This window comes from Sphaeramia orbicularis, chromosome 5 (genome assembly GCF_902148855.1).
Source record: "Sphaeramia orbicularis chromosome 5, fSphaOr1.1, whole genome shotgun sequence".
Lineage (NCBI taxonomy): Eukaryota > Metazoa > Chordata > Actinopteri > Kurtiformes > Apogonidae > Sphaeramia > Sphaeramia orbicularis.
In genome coordinates this window covers 43,953,484-43,975,885 of record NC_043961.1, presented here as the reverse complement: position 1 = coordinate 43,975,885, position 22,402 = coordinate 43,953,484, and the positions used below count along the sequence as shown (strand labels likewise).

Genomic DNA, 22,402 nt, shown 5'->3' with positions numbered 1-22,402 from the left:
GGCGCTGCAGCAACATTTCTTTACCGACATCTACGAAACCTATATGTAAATTCAATTTTGCACATTTCTGAATTTTGTGCAAAATTTAGTGAGTTTTCGTAAATGTTCAGGGGGTCAAAATTGAGCTCAAAGAGCAGGAGAAAGAAAAATAAGACCAAAAAAAAAAAAATAATAATAATAATAATTAAAGCCGCAAGCGACATCTAAAGGCCCTCGCAGTGGGCACGTCCAGTAGAAGTATGGCCATCGTTCAGCAGGTGGCACTCTTGCCCCAAATTTCAATGTCATCTGATGAATGGGTGTAGGCATGGGACATTGACAATTGATTCAAATTTGAGGCAGATCTTTGTTTGTATGTCCAAACTAAAGAAATTTTTATATAAGTAAATCTGTAGGGGGTGCTATGGAGCCCAAATTCAATTTGTTCCATTGAATGGGTGTAGGCCTGCAAGATGTACCACTGAGTCAAATTTGAGCCAAATCAGTGTTCGAATGTCCGAGTTGATGAAATTTTCGTGAAGGTAGATTTGTAGGGGGTGCTATTGAGCAAAATGCCATTTTCTTTTGATAAATGGGTGTAGGCCTGGGAGATTGACAACTGATTCAAATTTGAGCCAAATTGGTGTTCGTATGTCTGAAGTGAAGTAATTTTCGTAAAGGTAAAATTGTAGGGGGCGCTATAGCGCCGAAATTTTAATTTTTTCTGACAAATGGGTGTAGGCCTGAGAGATAGATGTCTGAGTCAAATTTGAGCCAAATCGGTGTTCGTATGTCCGAAATGAAGCAATTTTAATAAAAAAATGTAAAAAAAAAACTTGTAGGGGGCAGCTGTAGTGCGAAATTTCAGTTTCTTTTGAAAAATAGGTGTAGGCCTGGGAGACAGATGTCTGAGTCAAATTTGAGCCAAATCGGTAATTGTATGTCCAAACTGATGTCATTTTTGTAAATGTACATTTGTAGGGGGCGCTATGGTGCGAAATTTCAATTTATTTTAATTAATGGGTGTAGGCCTGGGAGATGGATGTCTGAGTCAAATTTGAGCCAAATCGGTGTTCGAATGTCTGAGCTGAAGCAATTTTTGTAATGGTAAATTCCCAAAGAAACTTTGCAAAGTTTGCGACGTCGTCACACAAAAACGGTGACACCGATCCCAAGAATTTGGCTAACTTTTGACGCCCCATGTCTCTAGATACTGTACACTGATTTTGAGCTCATTCGGCCAAACGGCAAAGGAGGAGATTGTTAAAATACGTCAGTGAAAACGCTGACTCAGCATTTTGGAAAATTCAATCCAATATGGCCGACTTCCGGTTGGTTTAGGGGCGTTGCTACAATAATATTTTTTGTTTGTCTCCTCATGATGAATCTGTGTACCAATTTTCGTGGCTCTACGACAAACTTGATGTTGGAAATGCTCCCATTGATGCAATGCATTTCCAGTTTTCAAGGGGGCGCTGCAGAAACATTTCTTTACCAACATCTACGAAACATATATGTAAATTCAATTTTTCACATTTCTGAATTTTTTGCAAAATTTGGTGAGTTTTCATAAATGTTCAGGGGGTCAAATTTGAGCTCAAAGCGCAGGAGAAAGAAAAATTAAAGCCGCAAGCGGCATCTAAAGGCCCTCGCCAAGGGCACGTCCAGTGGAAGTATGCTCATCGTTCAGCAGGTGGCGCTGTAGCCCCAAATTTTGTGTCTTCTAATGAATGGGTTTAGGCCTGGGACATTGACAATTGATTTGAGACAAATCAGTGTTCGTATGTCCGAACTGAACAAATTTTTGTATAAATAAATCTGTAGGGGGCGCTATGAGCCAAAATTCAATTTGTTCCATTGAATGGGTGTAGACCTGCGAGATGTACCACTGAGTCAAATTTGAGCCAAATCGGTGTTCGTATGTCTGAACTGATGCAATTTTCGTGAAGGTAAATTTGTAGGGGGCGCTACTGAGCGAAGTGGCAATTTCTTTTGATAAATGGGTGTAGGCCTGGGAGATTGACAACTGATTCAAATTTGAGCCAAATTGGTGTTCGCATGTCTAACGTGAAGTAATTTTCGTAAAAGTAGCATTGTAGGGGGCACTATGGCACCGAATTTAAAATTTTTCTGATAAATGGGTGTAGGCCTGGGATATAGACATCTGAGTCAAATTTGAGCCAAATTGGTGTTCGTATGTCCGAACTGAAGCAATTTTAATAAAAAATATTAAAAATTTTTGTAGGGGGCGCTGTAGTGCAAAATTTCAGTTTCTTTTGATAAATAGGTGTAGGCCTGGGAGAAAGATGTTTGAGTCAAATTTGAGCCAAATCAGTGTTCATATGTCCGAACTGATGTCATTTTTGTAAATGTACATTTGTAGGGGCCGCTATAGTGCGAAATTTCAATTTATATTAATAAATGGGTGTAGGCCTGGGAGATGGACGTCTGAGTCAAATTTCAGCCAAATTGGTGTTCGTATGTCTGAGCTGAAGCAATTTTTATGATGGTAAATTTTCGAAAAAACTTCGCAAAGTTTGCAACCTCGTCACACAAAAACGGTGATGCCGATTCAAAAAATTCGGCTAACTTTTGATGCCCCACTTCTCTAGATACTGTACACCGATTTTGAGCTCATTCGGCCAAACGGCTTAGTAGGAGATAGTTAAAATACAATGTCAGCGAAAACGCTGACTCAGCATTTTGGAAATTTCAATCCAATATGGCCGACTAAGGGTTGGTTTAGGGGCGTGGCCATAATAATATTTTTTGTTTGTCTCCTCATGATGAATCTGTCTACCGATTTTCGTGGCTCTACAACAAACTTTATGTTGGACGCGCTCCCATTGGCGCAATGCATTTCCACTTTTCAAGGGGGCGCTGCCGCAACATTTCTTTACCGACATCTACGAAACCTATATGTAAATTCAATTTCTCACACTTCTGAATTTTGTGCAAAATTTGGTGAGTTTTCGTAAATGTTCAGAGGGTCAAAATTGAGCTCAAAGCGCAGGAGAAAGAAAAATTAAAGCCGCAAGCGGCATCTAAAGGCCCTCGCCACAGGCACGTCCAGTAGAAGTATGTCCATCGTTCAGCAGGTGGCACTCTAGCACCAAATTTCAATGTCTTCTGATGAATGGGTGTAGACCTGGGAGATCGACAACTGATTCAAATTTGAGGCAAATCTTTGTTTGTATGTCCGAACTAAAGAAAGTTTTGTACAAGTAAATCTGTAGGGGGCGCTATGCAGCTAAAAATAAATTTCTACCATTGAATGGGTGTAGGTTTGCGAGATGTACCACTGAGTCAAATTTGAGCTAAATCAGTGTTCGTATGTCCGAATTAATGCAATTTTCGTGAAGGTAAATTATTAGGGGGCGCTAATGAGCGAAGTGGCAATTTCTTTTGATAAATGGGTGTAGGCCTGGGAGACTGAACACTGATTCAAATTTGAGCCAAATTGGTATTCGTATGTCTAACGTGAAGTAATTTTCGTAAAGGTAAAATTGTAGGGGGCGCTATGGCACCGAATTTCAAATATTTCTGATAAATGGGTGTAGGCCTGGGAGATAGACGTCTGAGTCAAATTTGAGCCAAATCGGTGTTCGTATGTCCGAACTGAAGAAATTTTAATAAAAAAATATTAAAAATTTTTGTAGGGGGCGCTGTAGTGCAAAATTTCAGTTTCTTTTGACAAATATGTGTAGGCCTGGGACACAGATGTCTGAATTAAATTTGAGCCAAATTGGTGCTCGTATGTCCGAACTGATTTCATTTTTGTAAATGTACATTTGTAGGGGGCGCTATAGTGCAAAATTTCAATTTATTTTAATAAATGGGTGTAGGCCTTGGAGATAGACATCTGAGTGAAATTTCAGCCAAATCAGTGTTCGTATGTCTGAGCTGAAGCAATTTTTGTAATAGTAAATTCACGAAGAAACTTTGCAAAGTTTGCGACGTCGTCACACAAAAACGGTGACACCTATCCAAAAAATTCGGCTAACTTTTGATGCCCTACTTCTCTAGATACTGTACACCGATTTTGAGCTCATTCGGCCAAACGGCCAAGGAGGAGATAGTTAAAATACAACGTCAGCGAAAACGCTGACTCAGCATTTTGGAAATTTCAATCCAATATGGCTGACAAAGGGTTGGTTTTGGGGCGTGGCCATAATAATATTTTTTGTTTGTCTCCTCATGATGAATCTGTGTACCGATTTTGATGGCTCTACAACAAACTTTACGTTGGACGTGCTCCCATTGGCGTAATGCATTTCCACTTTTCAAGGGGGCGCTGCGGCAACATTTCTTTACCGACATCTTCGAAACCTATATGTAAATTCAATTTCTTGCATTTCTGAATTTTGTGCAAAATTTGGTGAGTTTTCGTAAATGTTCAGGGGGTCAAAATTGAGCTCAAAGCGCAGGAGAAAGAAAAATAAGACAAAAAAAAAAAAAAAAAATAATAATAATAATCTGAGCAAGAACAATATAGGCGTTACCGTGGCAACCACGTATTTGACTGTATTTGAAAGCTCTCGAGGTCCCCCACATGTCTGTGGGGTCAGATGTCACGTGTCGTGCACTTACACCCACGTGACTGACCCCGAGTGGGCGTGTCCCATTGACTCCCATTCATTCTGAGCAGGTGTAAATATGTGACTTGTGCACATGTCATGTACATCGTCGGAAAGGTCTCAGTGCCGTGAATGTGAATATGTGTGAGAGTGGCGACAGTGGCGAAAGGCGACCGCGTCACTGGCGATTTCCTCCCCATGCGCTCACTGCAGACTCAATAGGCCCTGCGCCGGCTTTACTCGGCTCGGGCCTACAAAATAATAATAATCTGAGCAAGAACAATATAGCCATTTCTATGGCAACCACGTATTTGGCTTCATGTCAAAGCTCTCGAGCTCCCCCACATGTCTGTGGGGTCAGATGTCACGTGTCGTGCACTTACACACACATGACTGACCGCGACTGGGCGTGTCCCATTGACTCCCATTCATTCTGAGCAGGTGTAAATATGCGATTTGTGCACATGTCATGTACATCGTCGGAAAGGTCTCAGTGCCGTGAATGTGAATATGTGTGAGAGTGGCGACAGTGGCGAAAGGCGACCGCGTCACTGGCGATTTCCTCCCCATGCGCTCACTGCAGACTCAATAGGCCCTGCGCCGGCTTTACTCGGCTCGGGCCTACAAAATAATAATAATCTGAGCAAGAACAATATAGCCATTTCTATGGCAACCACGTATTTGGCTTCATGTCAAAGCTCTCGAGCTCCCCCACATGTCTGTGGGGTCAGATGTCATGTGTCGTGCACTTACACACACATGACTGACCGCGATTGGGCGTGTCCCATTGACTCCCATTCATTCTGAGCAGGTGTAAATATGTGATTTGTGCACATGTCATGTACATCGTCGGAAAGGCCTCAGTGCCGTGAATGTGAATATGTGTGAGAGTGGCGAAAGGCGACCGCGTCACTGGCGATTTCGTCCCCATGCGCCCACTGCAGACTCAATAGGCCCTGCACCGGCTTTACTCGGCTCGGGCCTAATAAGAATCTGAGCAGAAGAACAATATAGCCGTTTCTATGGCAACCACATATTTGGCCTTATGTGAAAGCTCTCGAGGTCCCCCACATGTCTGTGGGGTCAGAGGTCACGTGTTGTGCACTTACACCCACATGACTGACCCCAAGTGGGCGTGTCCCATTGACTCCCATTCATTCTGAGCAGGTGTAAATATGCCATCACTGGCGATTTTGTCCCCATGCGCCCACTGCAGACTCAATAGGCCCTGCGCCGGCTTTACTCGGCTCGGGCCTAATAAGAATCTGAGCACAAGAACAATATAGCCGTTTCTATGGCAACCACACATTTGGCCTTATGTGAAAGCTCTCGAGGTCCCCCACATGTCTGTGGGGTCAGATGTCACGTGTCGTGCACTTACACCCACATGACTGACCCCAAGTGGGCGTGTCCCATTGACTCCCATTCATTCTGAGCAGGTGTAAATATGCGACTTGTGCACATGTCATGTACATCTTCGGAAAGGTCTCAGTGCCGTGAATGTGAATATGTGTGAGAGTGGCGACAGTGGCGAAAGGCGACCACGTTACTGGCGATTTTGTCCCCATGCGCCCACTGCAGACTCAATAGGCCCTGCGCCGACTTTACTCGGCTCGGGCCTAAAAATATAAAAATAATAATAATCTGAGCAAGAACAATATAGCCATTTCTATGGCAACCACGTATTTGCCCTTATTTGAAAGCTCTCGAGGTCCCCCACATGTCTGTGGGGTCAGATGTCACGTGTCGTGTACTTACACCCATGTGACTGACCCCGAGTGTGCGTGTCCCATTGACTCCCATTCATTCTGAGCAGGTGTAAATATGCGATTTGTGCACATGTCATATACATCGTCGGAAAGGTCTCAGTGCCGTGAATGTGAATATGTGTGAGAGTGGCGACAGTGGCGAAAGGCGACGATGTCACTGGCGATTTCGTCCCCATGCGCCCACTGCAGACTCAATAGGCCCTGCGCCGGCTTTACTCAGCTCGGGCCTAAAAAAAAAAAAAATAATAATAATAATCTGAGCAAGAACAATATAGCCGTTTCTATGGCAGTCCCATATTTGGCCTTATTTGAAAGCTCTCGAGCTCCCCCACATGTCTTTGGGGTTGGATGTCACATGTCGTGTACTTACACCCACGTCACTGACCCCGACTGGGCGTGGCCCATTGACTCCCATTCATTCTGAGCAGGTGTAAATATGCGACTTGTGCACATGTCATGTACATCTTCGGAAAGGTCTCAGTGCCGTGAATGTGAATGTGTGTGAGAGTGGCGACAGTGGCGAAAGGCGACCGCGTCACTGGCGATTTTGTCCCCATGCGCCCACTGCAGACTCAATAGGCCCTGCGCCGGCTTTACTCGGCTCGGGCCTAATAAGAATCTGAGCACAAGAACAATATAGCCGTTTCTACGGCAACCACATATTTGGCCTTATGTGAAAGCTCTCGAGGTCCCCCACATGTCTGTGGGGTCAGATGTCACGTGTCGTGCACTTACACCCACATGACTGACCCCAAGTGGGCGTGTCCCATTGACTCCCATTCATTCTGAGCAGGTGTAAATATGCGACTTGTGCACATGTCATGTACATCTTCGGAAAGGTCTCAGTGCCGTGATTGTGAATATGTGTGAGAGTGGCGACAGTGGCGAAAGGCGACCACGTTACTGGCGATTTTGTCCCCATGCGCCCACTGCAGACTCAATAGGCCCTGCGCCGACTTTACTCGGCTCGGGCCTAAAAAGAATAAAAATAAAAATAATTAAAGCCGCAAGCAGCATCTTAAGGCCCTCGCCACGGGCACGTCCAGTAGAAGTATGTCCATCGTTCAGCAGGTGACACTCTTGCACCAAATTTCAATGTCTTCTGATGAATGGGTGTAGACCTGGGAGATCGACAACTGATTCAAATTTGAGGCAAATCTTTGTTTGTATATCCAAACTAAAGAAAGTTTTGTATAAGTAAATCTGTAGGGGGCGCTATGCAGCTAAAAATAAATTTCTACCATTGAATGGTTGTAGGTTTGCGAGATGTACCACTGAGTCAAATTTGAGCTAAATCAGTGTTCGTATGTCCGACCTGATGTCATTTTTGTAAATGTACATTTGTAGGGGGCGCTATATTGTGACATTTCAATTTCTTTTTATAAATGGGTGTAGGCCTGGGAGATGGACGTCTGAGTCAAATTTGAGCCAAATCGGTGTTCGTATTTCGTCCCCATGCGCCCACTGCAGACTCAATAGGCCCTGCGCCGGCTTTACTCGGCTCCGGCCTAAGAATAATCTGAGCAAGAACAATATAGCCGTTTCCGTGGTAACCACATATTTGACTTTATTTGAAAGCTCTCAAGGTCCCCCACATGTCTGTGGGGTCAGATGTCACGTGTCGTGCACTTACACCCATGTGACTGACCCCGAGTGGGCGTGTCCCATTGACTCCCATTCATTCTGAGCAGGTGTAAATCTGCGATTTTTGCACGTCATGTAGATCTTCGAAAAGGTCTCAGTGCCGTGAATGTGAATATGTGTGAGAGTGGCGACAGTGGCGACAGTGGCGAAAGGCGACCGCGTCACTGGTGATTTCGTCCCCATGTGCCCACTGCAGACTCAATAGGCCCTGCGCCGGCTTTACTCGGCTCGGGCCTAATAATCCTTAAATCATCCTTGGCTAGGTCTATGTTAAAGTCCTCCAGAGTGAAATATATTTTATTTCTTTGATTCATGCAATATAGGAGTTTTTCTAGTTTGATTTTAAAATTATCAATGTCAGAGTCTGGTGGTCTGTAACTTACTCCTACAATGATATTTTTTACTATTATTTACATCTAGCGCCATGAATAGAGAATCTGAATGACCATCCTGAATGATGAGGTCATCACGAATAATAACTGAAAGTTCAGAGGCTGCATAAAAACAGACTCCTCCTCCTGATCTACCAAGTCTATTTTTGTTGGATAATTTATATCCATCAAAGTTAAGAATATCTAAATAAGACCCTTTATTTAACAAAGTTTCACTACAGCCAATAATTTTAAAGCTCTGTCCTATATTTGTTAAAAGGGAAACTAGATTGTCATGATGTTTATTTAGACTCCTGAATGAGAAGTTATTGTTGCAGTTTATGAATTTCAACTGATCTGGTAAAAATGATTACAGTTTAGGTTCCAAGCATTAAAGAGGCAATTCTGCTCAAGTACTTCATAATCTGCAGTGCAGTTTAAATCCTCCAATCTCATACAGTGTAGACCTATGACAGTACAATGTTGAGTGACTGATTAAATCCGCGCCCTCTTAAACACTGGAAAACACTTAAAGCCCCACAGTTTAATGAATGGGTCAACAAGATGATAAAGACTGCTTCATATGAATGTATGCTTCATAAGGTTAACAATGGAACCACAGCACCAGTTTGGGAGCCATTTTGGTTTTACATAACTATGACTGACAATCAGCAGGATGTCAGTTGAACTACTTCCCTCGTGTATGTATGTATGTATGTATGTATGTATGTATGTATGTATGTATGTATGTATGTATGTATCTATCTATCTATCTATCTATCTATCTATCTATCTATCTATCTATCTATCTATCTATCTATCTATCTATCTATCTATCTATCTATCTATCTATCTATCTATCTAATCTATTTCCCGACACCTTCCATGCTTTGTACCAGTTCTTTTGATACTTTTCATGTATGTACAGAAGCCCTCAATGTTAACATTCAGCAACATTCACTTTTTTGTTAAGTACATAATTCCACATGTGTTCATTCATAGTTTTGATGCCTTCAGTGAGAATCTACAATGTAAATAGTCATGAAAATAAAGAAAATGCGAAGAATGAAAAGGTGTGTCCAAACTTTTGGCCTGTACTGTGTGTATATATGTATATACGTATATATATATATATATATATATATATATATATATATATATATATATATATATATATAATACATAATATATTATTATATGTTATATATTATATATATATATATATATATATATATATATATATATATATATATATACATATACACACATATATATTCTTCTCGCCCACCTGGGCGGTGTCTCCTTCAGACTCGGGTCCTCTACCAGAGGCCTGGGAGCCTAGCTGTTCCAAGGATTGCGCTCTTTTGGACAGAGATCTCTGACGTTCCTGGTATCTGCTGGAGCCATCCTCTCAGTTTGGGGGTCACTGCCCCTAGTGCCCTGATCACTACTGTTGCCTTCACACCCCACATTTTCTCTATCTCCTCTTTCAGCCCTTGGTATTTCTCAAGCTTCTCATGCTCTTTCTTTCTGATGTTGCTATCACTTGGGACTGCTACATCATTACCGCTGTCTTTCAATGTTTATCCACTACCACAATGTCAGGCTGATTGGCCATTACCATCTTGTCAGTCTGGATCTGGAAGTCCCACAGGATCTTGGCTTGTTTGTTCTCTGTCACCTTCGGGGGTGTCTCCCATCTGGATCCTGGGACCTGCAGTTCATACTGGGTACAGATAATATTCCTGTACACTTTGCCCGCTACCTGGTTATGCCGCTCCATGTATGCCTTGCCTGCCAGCATCTTACACCTGCTGTGATGTGCTGGACTGTCTCAGAGGCTTCTCTACACAGCCTACACCTGGAGTCTTGTCTGGTGTGGCAGACCCCGGCCTCTATTGCTCTGGTGTTGAGGACCTGTTCTTGTGCAGCCATGCGTAATGCCTCTGTGCTGTCTTTCAGTCCAGTTTTATCCAGCCACTGGTATGTTTCCTCAATATCAGCCACTTCCTCAATTTGCTGGTGGTACATGCCATGCAAAGGTTTGTCCTTCCATGATAGCCCCTCGGGTTCCTCGTCCTTACTGGGCTTTTGCTGCCTGAGGCATTCACTTATCAGTTTGTCATTGGGGGGCATTTTCTTGACATATTCCTGGAGGTTTGCCGTTTCCTCCTGGACAGTAGTTTTGACACTTACTCGTCCTCGGGCCCCTTCCTTTCATTTGTATACAGCCTCAGGATGCTGGACTTAGGGTGAAACCCTCCATGCACCGTAAGGAGCTTTCTTGTCTTGATATCAGTGGCCAGGATATTATGCCAGCGGGGTATCTGATCACTGGTAGCGCGTAGGTGTTAATGGCTTGGATCTTATTTTTGCCGTTCAGCTGATTTTTCAGGACCTTTCTTACCCTCTGTAGGTATTTGGCTGTGGCTGACCTCCGAGCTGCCTCCTCATGATTACCATTTGCCTGTGGGATCCCCAGGTATTTGTAACTGTCCTGCACATCTGTAATGTTTCCTTCAGGTAGCTCGACCCCTTCAGTTGTGATCACCTTTCCTCTTCTAGATACCATCCGCCCACATTTATCAAGTCCAAATGACATCCCAATGTCTTTGCTGTAGTGAGGTGGATCAGGGAGTCAATGTCACGCTTATTCTTGGCATACAGCTTGGTGTCATCCATATAGAGGAGGTGGCTGATGGTTGTTCCACTTCGGAGGTGGTACCCAAAGCCACTCTTTGAGATGATCTGGCTGAGGGGGTTTAGGCCGATGCAGAACAGCAGGGGGGACAAAGCATCTCCTTGATATATATATATATATATATATATATATATATATATATGTATATATATATATATATATATATATATATGTGTGTGTGTGTGTGTGTGTATATATATGTGTGTATATATATATATATATATATATATATATATATATATATATGTGTGTGTGTGTGTGTGTATATATATATATATGTATATATATATATATATATATATATATATATATATATATATATATATATATATATATATATATATGTAGCTGCATAAAAACACAGTTCTTGTTTATCAGTGTGTAGTAGTGATGGGGAGGAAGGGGGCTGATTTGTTGTTTGGTCCAGGTCCAATGGTCCAGGTCCTATATATACAGGGTGGGGAAGCAAAATTTACAATATTTTGAGGCAGGGATTGAAAGATAGTGTATGACCAATTAGTTTATTGAAAGTCATGAGAATTTATTTGCCACAAGAAAATTTACATAATAGAAAATGTTTTTATTCTATGTGTCCTCCTTCTTTCTCAATAACTGCCTTCACACGCTTCCTGAAACTTGCGCAAGTGTTCCTCAAATATTCGGGTGACAACTTCTCCCATTCTTCTTTAATAGTATCTTCCAGACTTTCTCGTAATAGTTTTGCTCATTGTCATTCTCTTCTTTACATTATAAACAGTCTTTATGGACACTCCAACTATTTTTGAAATCTCCTTTGGTGTGACGAGTGCATTCAGCAAATCACACACTCTTTGACGTTTGCTTTCCTGATGACTCATATGGGCAAAAGTTTCTGAAAAGGTATGGATAATAGTGTTAGGTATGATTATGACATCATTATATGTTTGGTTTCAAAACAATTGACGTAGTGCCTGCTGAGAAAAAACAACTAAATGTTCATTGTAAATTTTTCTTCCCCACCCTGTATATATATTAATATATATGTATGTATGTATGTATGTGTGTAAATATATATAAATAAGTATATATATACATACATACATACATACACACACACACACACACACACACACACACACACACATATATATGTGTGTGTGTATTGATATATACACATATAATTTGTATATTTAAAAGAAAATATATATCTGACTGAAATTTTTATGGGTAATTTCTGTCTCTGCCTTAATATTTGCGGTAATTTCTGGGAATTTTCACAGAATAAATTTGTAATTTATATTTTAAGATGTTAATTGTCAAGCAAAAAAACCTTATATGTCATAGTACAAACTATTTTATATGGTATTTTCATGTAAATTTTTTAAATTTTCAAGCAAAACAATTTTTTTTTTTACAGATTAAAACCTTTTGTTTTGTTTTATTTTGTTTTTACAGTAAAATAAGGAATGAAGCACAATTTTTGACCATAAATTCAACAACATCAATACATTTCTTGACTGTAAATAAAGAAAATGTTTTACCGTAATTTGACTGTAGAGTTCTTGCAACCACAGCTGTCGGTATGTTACAAATAAAATAACTTCACGTAAATTTTCAAGTAAAACGAGGTGTATTTTAAATGTTAAAACTTTATTTTTTACAGTAAAACAGAATCAAGCACATTTTTAAACTGTAAAATCAACTGCATCAATACAGTTTTTTTTTTACTGTAAATGAAGAAAATGTTTAACCGTAAATCTACGGTCATGTTCTGGCAACCACAGCTGCTGGAATTTTACTGTAAAAATAACTTCTTGCCCCTTCAATGCCCCAGTCAACCACCCTGGGGGCCCGGAGGCCCGGAGGCCCACCCCCCCATCCCCTCCGACTCCCACCCTCAAACCCCACACCCCCTTCAGTCCCTCATACACATAGACACATCCCCATAAGCACATGCACATACACTCACAGACACCCAGACACACACACCACCTACACCCCCACATGTACGCTTACACGCACACACCAACATTCATAGACACACCCACATATGCACGCATACACAGACACCCAGGCCCACCTACACACCCACATGTACGCTTACATGCACCCACCTACATGGGTAAAAACACCCACATGCACGCACAGCCACACACAGCCACCCCCACACACCAACACACACCTGCACGTCTACTAGCGATGTGACGACATTAGAACTCCCCATCATGGCCCCCGCAACCAAAATCACCACAGTCACCATCACCACCGCAGCCTGGCTGAGACGCACCCGAAACGCCCAAAGAGCACACACCCACCAAAACAACCCACCCAAGCTGCCCCAAAAAAACCACACGTGTGGTGCACCCCCGCTGACCAAACCATCACCTACCAAAACAACCCTCCCAACCTGCCCCCCCAAAAAAACACACACATGGTGCACCCCCGCTGACCAAAGCATCAGTATGCTTAGGGTGATGCCTTCCCCTCCGCAAAGACCCCCCGTGGACAGGCCAGCCAACCCCAGCCAGCACCCTCCAAAAATACCAAAATGTGCACAAACTCCCAACCCTGCCCCCCCAGCAGGAGAAGAAAAGGCCCCCAGAATACCCCCCCCCCCCCCCCCCCCCCAGAAACCAAACACCACAAACTGAACACGTGCACCCAGAGCACTGCTGTCCCCCCAGGAAATGGGGAACATCATTGCAAGTCCCCCCAAGCGCAGCAGCCGGACACAGCCCCAGCACCAGCTGGAACCCCAAACGGCAACACCAGCCACCAGGAAATTTGAAAAGAATTATGTGCATGGTGTCCGAGAAATTGGATGGACTAAATTGTAAGTTGAAATTTTCAAATATTGTAAAAATTCCAAAAATTGATATTCAGTCATCAAACTGTGCACTGCACCTTTCCTAGTGATAAAGAACTTGTGTGGCAAATTTGAAAAAAAATCAAGTGAATAGTGTCCAAGAAATGGGATGGACAAATATCTCAGACTGACAGACAGACAGACTTCTTGGTATGTATTTCAGTATAAACATGTAAATATGCCGGAGTTAGAGTCAGTGCTAATTTTCATCTGCAGTCCTCACTTAATAAATAAATAACAGTGATCCAGAGTGGAAGTGCAGTGCAGTTCAGAGCAAGACAGTCCAATACATTATCCAACAGTACAGTTCAATACACTATGATATAGTTCAAAACAACATTTGTGCCTACGTGTCAAGGACTAAAAGAAACATTACTACTTAAAAGACAATACGTAACATTACAATACAGTAGTGATGTGTCGGTCATGAACAAAATGGCTCAGAGAGCCTGCTCTTTGACGTGAACGACGGGAGCCGGCTACTGATTGGGAGCCGCTGTTTTCTTCCCTCTCTCTCTCTCTCTCTTTCTCTCTCTCCTCTCTCTCTTTTTTTTTTTCTCTTCAAGCCACATTTGATTGGTCAGTATGTGTGGCGTCATCTCTGTCTGTGCTGAGCAGAGGGGAGAGGGGTGGAGTTATACACACAGCACACAGCAAGCACATGAATAGGAGGGAGGGAGACGAGAGAGAATGAGAGAGAAGGGAGCACAACGCAAACGGACTGGTAAGGTTAAAAAAAGTTAAGAAAATGAATGACAACAGGAAACGCAGCAAAAATCTGGACACATTTCAATTACATTGACCAAACTAAGGCAGAATGTAGAGTGTGTGTGAAGTATTTGTTATTATAGCGCTCTTACTCCCTGTGTAAAAGAGGCTTTTATTTTGTAGACGCCTACAGGATGTTGTATATGTATTTCCTGTTGTCCTTCTCCTGTTCGGCGCTCATGGTCATGGCTGTAGTTGTTGCTACGCACTATATGAGTTGTGAGTAAAAATTATAATAAATATGCCCACAATAGCGGCTAAAGAGAACACACGTGAAAGCATCGTTTATTGCAGTGGAAGCCAGAATCCGGACTTGCACGCTTTAACAGGTTATGGGCCCAGACACCCAGGTTACAAGCAACGTTGAGCCGACGGACCGACACGGCTGCTGAAGCAGGTGTGTAAGGGCGGATCTGTGCTGAAGAAAATAAAGGATAAGGAGGTAAAGCAAACGTGAAGTATTACACGGAGCTTACCATGGACTTTTAGCAAATAAACGATTATACGTGTTCGAAGAAGAAGTTACCGCGACATATTACGCGAGCCACGAGCTAAGTTAGCAAAGTACAAGAGCTAAGTTGAGAGGCGCGAGAGAGGACAAAATGGCGACTCGTGCTGCAGGAACCCTGTTCCCGCAACTGTTCTTTGATGGATCAGAGGACAAGTACGACCTTTGGGAAACAAGGTTTTTGGGACATTTACACATTCTAAACTTGAGAGAGACTATTTTAAATGAGCCAGCTAGTGAGGAGCAGAGAGCAGCCAATAGGACAAAGAACCCGGATTGCTATGTTGAACTGATAAGACTTATTGATGATAAAAGCTTGTCGCTAATTAGGCATGATGCTACGTATGGCAGAAAAGCATTAAGATTACTGAGGGAACATTACTCGGGGAAAAGCAAGCCACGGATTATAAACCTGTACACGTCTTTGACAAAACTACGGAAGGCGGATAGTGAGTCAACTACAGACTACATCATCAGAGCAGAGAACCTGATCACAGCTCTACGTGATGCCGGTGAGACTCTAAGTGATGGATTGATCATAGCCATGATTCTTGGCGGTTTACCAGATACCTTTAAACCACTGGCTGTACATATAACGCAAAATGAGGACAATGTTACATTTGCTGACTTTAAAAGAAGATTAAGAATCTATGAAGAATCAGAGAAAATGAGCACAACAGAGACCACAGATAATGTGATGAAAACAGATGCAAAGCATGAGAGAGATGTCCACAAGAAGTACACCAACAGCCAAGGAAAAGGTGTTGAACCACACATAACATGCTTCAAATGTGGAATAAAAGGACATAGAGCAAGGAAATGTACTCAAAAAGTGTGGTGCAACTTCTGCAAAAGCAACACACACAAAGAATCCTTGTGTAAAAGGAAAGATAAACAGGACAATGCAAGAAAAGTCACAGATGAAGAAGCAAGCGACTACTTTTTCAAAGCAGTACAAGGCAAAGGTGATAGTTCAACCCTCAAAGTTAAAATAAAAGGCATTATGGTGGATGCAGGAGTAACATCCCACATCGTGAACAACGTCAAAAGGTTTATAAGCTTTGACAGCACATTCCAGCCAGAGACTCATTCAGTGGAACTTGCTGATGGGACACGTTGCAGTGGAATGGCTCAAGGCAGAGGAACAGCGTTGATACATCTCCTGGACAGCGATGGACGAGAGCACAGAGCACAACTACGGGATGCTCTGTATATGCCCTCATATCCCCATGACATCTTTTCAGTGTCAAGAGCAACTGGTGGAGGAGCAACGATAACCTTCAAGCAAAGGGACAGTCACATGATCACCAAAGATGGTAACAGATTTAGCATTCATGAATATGAAAAGCTGTATTACTTACCTACTGTTGATAATACTGACCAGTGTAAAGTGTGTCATGATGTAAAAACCTGGCATGAGATTCTTGGACACTGTAATTTTGAGGATGTAATCAAACTCCAGAGTGTGGTAAAAGGTATGGACATTAAGGGAAATGCAGTAAACCCAGATCAGATGTGTGAAATCTGTACACAAGGCAAGTTTACCCAGACAAGAAGTAGGGAGCCAGACAGTAAAGCAAAGCAGCCCTTAAAGCTTATCCATACTGACCTAGCAGGTCCAATGAAAACAACAAGTATAGATGGGTACAAGTATGCACAGTCTTTTACTGATGATTATTCAGGTGCAATACTAGTGTATTTCCTCAAGTCAAAAAGTGATGCAGTTTTAGCTACAGAAAAGTTTTTAGCTGATGTAGCACCCTATGGAAAGGTCAAGTGCTTACGTTCAGACAATGGCACTGAGTTTACAAAGACTTTCAGATGTTGTTAACAAAGAACAAAATCCGACATGAGACATCTGCACCTTACTCGCCACACCAAAATGGCACAGCAGAACGAGGTTGGCGAACACTCTATGATATGGCTAGATGTTTACTGTTGGAGAGCAAGTTGCCAGACTCAATGTGGAACTATGCAATTCAAATAGCTGCCCATGTGAGAAACAGATGTTACAACAGGCGAACAAAGAAAACGGCATATGTGTTACTGACAGGAAAACTACCAAATGTGTCTCAATTGCAAAAGTTTGGATCAACATGTTTTAGCTACAAACAAGAAAAGGGCAAACTAGATTCCAGATGTGAACAAGGCATTTTTGTAGGCTACGATAAAAATAGCCCAGCCTATCTGGTATACTACCCCGAACTAGCAAAGGTCCAAAAACACAGGTTGGTGAAATTCACAACCAAAGCAAGCAGAGAAAAGGAGACCCAAACATTGGAGTCTAATGCAGAGTTTGACAATCAAAACAGTGATAGTGGACTTTGTGATGCAAAAGAGAAAGAACGAGATACAGCTCAACCTGAAAACATGGCAGAAAACAATTCTGAGACCTCAAATGAACAAGTAGAGACTGAGCAAGCAGAAACTAGTGCTGAAAGTGTGATGAGGAGAAATCCACCTAGAACGAAACAAAAACCAGCCTATCTACAAGATTTTGAGATGGGTGACACAATGGACAAATTACAGACTTGTATTGACTTTTGTTACAGAGCAGTGTGTGACATACCCAAAACATATCAAGAGGCGGTGACATCATCCAAGTCAAGACAGTGGAAAAGCGCCATGGACGAAGAGATGCGCTCACTGGAGTTAAATGAAACATTTCAACTAACCCAGCTACCATCAGGTAAACAAGCTCTAGGTGGAAGATGGGTCTATTCACTCAAAGTGAACACAGATGGATCGGACAAATACAAGGCAAGATTTGTAGCTAAAGGATACAACCAGAAACCAGGAACAGACTATGATGAGACATTCTCGCCTACAGCTGACATGACAAGTGTCAGAGTTCTCATGCAGAAAGCAGCGCAGGAGGACCTGATCTTGCATCAGATGGATGTCAAGACAGCGTACCTACACGCACCCATTGACTGTGAGATTTACATAGAGCAGCCACAAGGGTATGAGATAAGGTCAAAAACAGGTGAAAAACTGGTGTGTAGACTAAACAAATCTTTGTATGGACTCAAGCAATCAGGCAGAAACTGGAACACTATGTTACACTCATATCTGTGTGAAAATGATTTTGTGCAAAATGCTGCAGATCATTGTGTGTATACAAAGGAAAAACATGGTGGAAAAGTGATTCTCATAGTATGGGTAGATGACCTTATTCTGGCTGCTAACAGTGAAAATGCAATGTTTGATGTAAAAAGAATGCTAACTCAGTGGTTCAAAATGAAAGATCTGGGAACACTGAAACATTTCTTGGGAATAGATTTTGAACAAACAAATGGACACGTCAAAATGTCACAAGAGAGATATGTGAAAAAGATATTAGAAAGGTTTGAAATGCAAAACTGTAAGCCGAGAGAAACTCCTTGTGAACCAAAACTTGACTATACAGAGGATGCAGAAAAGTTCAAACAACCCAGGCAGTACAGAGAGGCAGTGGGAAGTTTAATATACTTAGCTACATGCACCAGGCCTGACATTAACTATGTTGTGAGTAAACTCTCTCAGCACTTTAGTGAACCGACTGTGGAACATTGTAATACAGTGAAACATGTCTTCAGGTATCTTAAAGGTACAACTGAACAAGGACTATATTTCAAGAAATCTACAGAAAAACTTGGTCTTAAAGTTTACTGTGATGCAAGTTGGGCATCAAATGAGACAGACAGACGCAGCACATCAGGGTATTGTGCCAGTTTGAGTGAAAGAAGTTCACTCATTTCATGGAAGACAAGAAAACAGCAGACAGTGGCTCTGTCTACCTGTGAAGCAGAGTACATATCTTTAGCTTCAGCTATGCAGGAGAGTCTTTACCTAGAACAGCTACTGAAAGGTTTGGACAATTACACATATGCTAAAACAAAAGTGTACGAAGACAATCAAGGTACAATAGCACTTGCGAAGAATCCTGTCAATAGACAGAGATGCAAGCATATTGATGTGAAATACCATTTCATCAGGAGTGTTGTAACCACTGGAAGAGTTATTCTGGAGTACTGTCCTACTGATCAAATGGTTGCTGATGTTTTGACAAAGCCAGCCACTAAACAAAAGTTAAAATGTTTTGCACAAAAAATGTTTGGCATCTAACAAAAAATGTGTTTATGTAAAATAAGATGCAATGCTATTGTAAATGTGTTACCCAGTGAGCTAACAGCGCGTGGGGGTGTTAAGTATTTGTTATTATAGCGCTCTTACTCCCTGTGTAAAAGAGGCTTTTATTTTGTAGACGCCTACAGGATGTTGTATATGTATTTCCTGTTGTCCTTCTCCTGTTTGGCGCTCATGGTCATGGCTGTAGTTGTTGCTACGCGCTATATGAGTTGTGAGTAAAAATTATAATAAATATGCCCACAATAGCGGCTAAAGAGAACACACGTGAAAGCATTGTTTATTGCAGTGGAAGCCAGAATCCGGACTTGCACACTTTAACAGTGTGCAAGACAAAAATCTCATATAGAGCTGGCTCCACAAGCAACCTGCACAGGCACATGAGAAGTGTTCATCCACCAATGCAATTGGAAGAAAAAAGACAAGCAAGTGAAGGTGATATAAATGAAGGTGCATGTGTGTCTACTGTCTACTGCTACTGCAGTATCTACAGAATCGTCCAGTACACCACCACAAACACCGAAAAGTACAACCCAGAGCTCTATGAGCCAATTTTTGCAAAAGCTTAAAGTGTAAAATAGTTAAGTTAGTAAAGGTAATTTGTAAATAGTTAAGCGTTTCTTTTTGCACTTTCAAATTTATTTATTTTTTATCACACTGTAGAGTGTATAAATAAAGATGTATTTATATAATACACATTTGATATAGTGCATGTTTTTTTTAAACATTTGTAATTCATATTGCGCATAACTTTACATTATTGTTGCTAATAAATTAATTTAAGCACCAAAAAATATGAAGAGCCACTTGGGAGCCAAAAGAGCCGGCTCCTTTTAGTGAGCTGAGCCAAAAGAGCTGGTTCTCTAAACAAAGCTGGAATTTCCATCACTACAATACAGTACAAAACGACATTTGTGCCTACGTTTCAAAGATTAAAATAAACATTCAGCTGTCCCTTTAAAGAGCTAGTGTTCACATGTTGTTCCTGATATCCACTGAGATGGTGCTCCAGCTGGTGAAACTTTTGCCTGTCTAAGACAAACCAGATTCCAGGCTTTGTTTGAGCAGTGCATCTCTAGATTTCAATAGAGTTCTGCAGTGCTGGTCTAACCAAGTCAGGCTGTCACCTTTCTTTGGCTTGTGCCTCCCTCTATAGGTGAAAGAGGCTATTACCTCTTTGGGTTTGTAGATGAATGAGTCACAAGTGATGTCAATGCTAGTGTAAGTTAGAGTTTCATTCCAGTCTACCATTTACAAGGCTACATTTAGATTCTAGGTCTGATTCTTGGGAATTACATTATCATTGGAGGTGGGTGGAGTACTTTGTAATTTAGCTAACCTCTGTTTAGTAAGTTTTCTCGAAAAGAGAATACAATAGAGGGAATGCACATACGTCACTTCCCCCCTGGGCCACGCCCCTCTAAATCAGACTGAGTGGCAAAAACAAACCGGCTCAACATGGCGGAGCATAGCAGTAACTACAGCGAGACCGGGAAAAATGTGGAATATAACATGAAATTAAAGACAATTGGACTCGACATGGATCCATACAAGCTACCAAACAACAAGTGGTCTACGAGCATTGATATGTGGCCGGAAATCACGTATCCTGACATTTATATGTACCTGATTTCAACGCCGGGAAAATACCCAATGCAAAGCCTGAAAGCATACAAAAGCCAAAGAGTTGTTGACATCCTTGTCATCATTAATTAGAGAATTACAGCTGGTGAGTGCTTTCAATTCAACAAACTATTGTTTTTGAGGTTTTATGTCAGTGCAGATGTATTTTCTTGGCGGTGATTGCCAAAGTAAAGGCCCAGCAGTAGTGCTCACAGTTCGCTACTGATTATACTATTATTATACTATTATATTTTTTATTATACTATAATATTATTATATAATATTATACTAACTACAGTAATGTAGTTTAACCCTTAGTACTGACCCAAGTGAGTGTATGATCTACTGGTACTTTGGGTATTTAAGTAGAGTTAACATCAAATACTTGATACAACACAGCTACAACAGCTTTGTGCTAGAGTACCCCCTTATTTGGAAAATTAGGTTAGCCTCAGTTTAAACTAGTTTACAAATCATGTAAAGCACAAGGTTCATAATCACACAACTCAAGACAAAAACGTTTCAGTTATCAAATATAGAACTAAATGACAGATGCTAACATTAAGAGCTTTACTATGAAGTAACATTAGCCAAAACGATATGCAATTTAAGGTATGATTTTACGCAAGAATACAGCATAAATTAATGTTACCTGCCACGAATCCTGGTTTTGTTGCCTGGATTCCAGTTATTTCTATGAATTACAGCGATCCATCTGCTTCTTCTGTCTTTGGCTTTAGGTTGCCAGTAAAACAATAGCTCCGAGTACTTTTTAAACCTATTTGTGCAATCGATGGCACAACAGCTCTTTCCCATTTTTTAGATTGTTCTGAAGTTTTCCCAGTATTCAAGCCAAAGCCGCTACTCATCTCCCTCTTTCTGCCACTCAGTGGGTATAACCATGGTGACTTTCGCTAGCGGTGACGTCACGTGCATACCCTCTATTGTTGTCTAATAGACCAGTCAGAAAATTAAAAGTCTTCTGGATTCTGTCTATGTTTGTGAACACTAGGCCTATTCTTGTCTGAGATGTATTTGCTATTCTAGTAGGTTTCTCTATTGTTTGCTATAGATTATAATATTCAGTAATTCGTTCAAGATTTTTTCTTCCCTTTTTGTCATCCCACTTAACTTTAAGGTCACCTAGTATTATTATCTCCTTTTAGGAGTCACAGGAATTTAACAAGATTTTTAGTTGGTCATGGAACTCTACTTTGGCAGTGGGGTGTCAATACATGCAAATTAGAATAAAGGATATTTCTTTTGAGAGATTAATTTCTACCCCAACACTGTCAAACATTATGTTTTCAGGCCATTCTAGCTATCTACTGTTTAGGGTATTCTTGACATAGAGCAGAACCCCACCACCTTTTCCTATTTTTCTATCTTTCCTATACACTTGGTAACCAGGCATGATTGCCAAAGTTTTGGCAGATGAGTGTTTCAACCAAGATTCTGAAATTCCAAAACAGTCAATATTGGAGTTGCA

General features: G+C 41.4%; 2 protein-coding genes across 4 annotated transcripts in view; one reads left to right on the top strand and one right to left on the bottom strand.

The window, feature by feature from the left end:
* cenpp (centromere protein P) overlaps positions 1 to 22,402 on the bottom strand; it is a 375,236-nt gene that overhangs the window by 16,021 nt on the left and 336,813 nt on the right. The gene's annotated exons all lie outside the window — the stretch shown is intronic.
* Positions 14,543 to 22,402, top strand: part of ecm2 (extracellular matrix protein 2, female organ and adipocyte specific) — an 83,334-nt gene continuing 75,474 nt past the window's right edge. For both annotated transcript variants that reach the window (XM_030133495.1, XM_030133494.1), the window contains exon 1: positions 14,543 to 14,610. The gene's annotated coding sequence lies outside the window, so the exon portion shown is untranslated. The remainder of the gene's footprint in view (positions 14,611 to 22,402) is intronic.